Source organism: Heterodontus francisci, unplaced genomic scaffold (assembly GCF_036365525.1).
Source record: "Heterodontus francisci isolate sHetFra1 unplaced genomic scaffold, sHetFra1.hap1 HAP1_SCAFFOLD_987, whole genome shotgun sequence".
Taxonomy (NCBI): domain Eukaryota; kingdom Metazoa; phylum Chordata; class Chondrichthyes; order Heterodontiformes; family Heterodontidae; genus Heterodontus; species Heterodontus francisci.
Genome location: NW_027141827.1, coordinates 222,501 through 224,409, shown reverse-complemented (window position 1 = coordinate 224,409; position 1,909 = coordinate 222,501).

The following is a 1,909-nucleotide window of genomic DNA, read 5'->3' as shown; positions in this document are numbered from 1 at the left end:
ACCCGCAGCCCTGCCTTTTTGCCCACGGCACACGGAACGACTCAAGTCTGGCTCCGTTCCAGGCCGTTGCCTCCGGCTGCCCGCCGTCCGGCCGGCCTGGGACGTACCCCGGCTGACGGCGCCGGAGGCCCTCTAGCAGCCACCGGTGCCGCGGGCCAATGGGTCCGGGCGTTCCGGAGCTATCGGTGGGGAAGTGCTCTCCCCTTTTCCTGACGCCGTTCGCCCGAGCAGAGGTGCAGCCTGACGGGACTGCTGTCGCCTTCCGCGGCGCACCGGCCCCTTTCACCTGCCGTCGACCGCGCGGAGCTCGGACCTCCCTCCCCGAAGTTATGGCCCCGGCGCCGGAGGGTGCCCGGGGCCGGGCATTCAGCGGGGTGAGTCTTAACCTTCCCGGTCAGCCTGCGGGGTCGGTGCGCCGGCACTCGACGCCGGAGGGTCCCCTCTTTCCGTAGAGCCCCGCCCGGTGCCGATCGGCCGGCGGATTGCGGAGCGAACCGCGCCTGACCGACGGGCCTCGGAAACCCGTTGCAGTCGACGGGGGGGAACCGGACAGCGGGACGAGGTGCCGATTCCACCCGCAGATTCGATCCCGAAATCCCGCGGGATTCGGCGGTCCGACCCGACAGATTCAAACGTCGCCCGGGCGGCCCCCAGCGGTCGGGCCGGCCTGGTTCCGCCACCGCCCGATGCCCCTCGCCCCCGGCTACCGCCGGCCGCGCAGACCGAGCGAATGCGGCCGGACGTCCGGCGGCAATCGGCCGGAAAGCGGTATGGCCATTTCCTACTGTCCCTCGGACGGGCAGAGGGGCGGCGCCGGGGCACTCGCGGACCAGGCCGCGCCCCTCCGAGCCCTACCGCCTGCCGTCGACCGCGCGGGGATCGGACCTCCCTCCCCGAAGTTATGGCCCCGGAGCCGGAGGGTAGCCGGGGCCGGGCATTCAGCGGGGTGAGTCTTCACCTTCCCGGTCAGCCTGCGGGGTCGGTGCGCCGGCACTCGACGCGGGAGGGTCCCCTCTTTCCGTAGAGCCCCGCCCGGTGCCGATCGGCCGGCGGATTGCGGAGCGAACCGCGCCTGACCGACGGGCCTCGGAAACCCGTTGCAGTCGACCGGGGGGAACCGGACAGCGGGACGAGGTGCCGATTCCACCCGCAGATTCGATCCCGAAATCCCGCGGGATTCGGCGGTCCGACCCGACAGATTCAAACGTCGCCCGGGCGGCCCCCAGCGGTCGGGCCGGCCTGGTTCCGCCACCGCCCGATGCCCCTCGCCCCCGGCTACCGCCGGCCGCGCAGACCGAGCGAATGCGGCCGGACGTCCGGCGGCAATCGGCCGGAAAGCGGTATGGCCATTTCCTACTGTCCCTCGGACGGGCAGAGGGGCGGCGCCGGGGCACTCGCGGACCAGGCCGCGCCCCTCCGAGCCCTACCGCCTGCCGTCGACCGCGCGGGGATCGGACCCTCCTCGCCGAAGTTATGGAGGTAAGACCGGGAGGCTGCCCAGGGTCGGGACTTCAACCGGCTGCCGCCACCCTTTCCCGCCTGTCCCACGGGCTCGGAGATCCAGGCCCTGCAAAGACCCTCCGGTCGCCACCCGACAGGTGCTTTACCGGAGAAATCGTAAACCGGCGTCAGGGCCGGACCTGTCCCGCAGAGGGCAGCCTGCGCCCTTATGCTTTCCCTTTTGCTTTGGCCCCGCAGTAGCAAATGGTTCACCGATAAGTCGGGAACCCACACGCCCGGCCCCACCCGCCCATCCTTCCGCAATGCATCGCCTAGACACACGCACCAAGGGCGCTCTCCTTCCCCCGCCTCCCACATCCCACAGGATGTGCCCTCAGACCACGGCGCCCACACAACCACCCACCCACCCACCCAACCTTCCTAAACACGCCGGCAAACATGCATACAA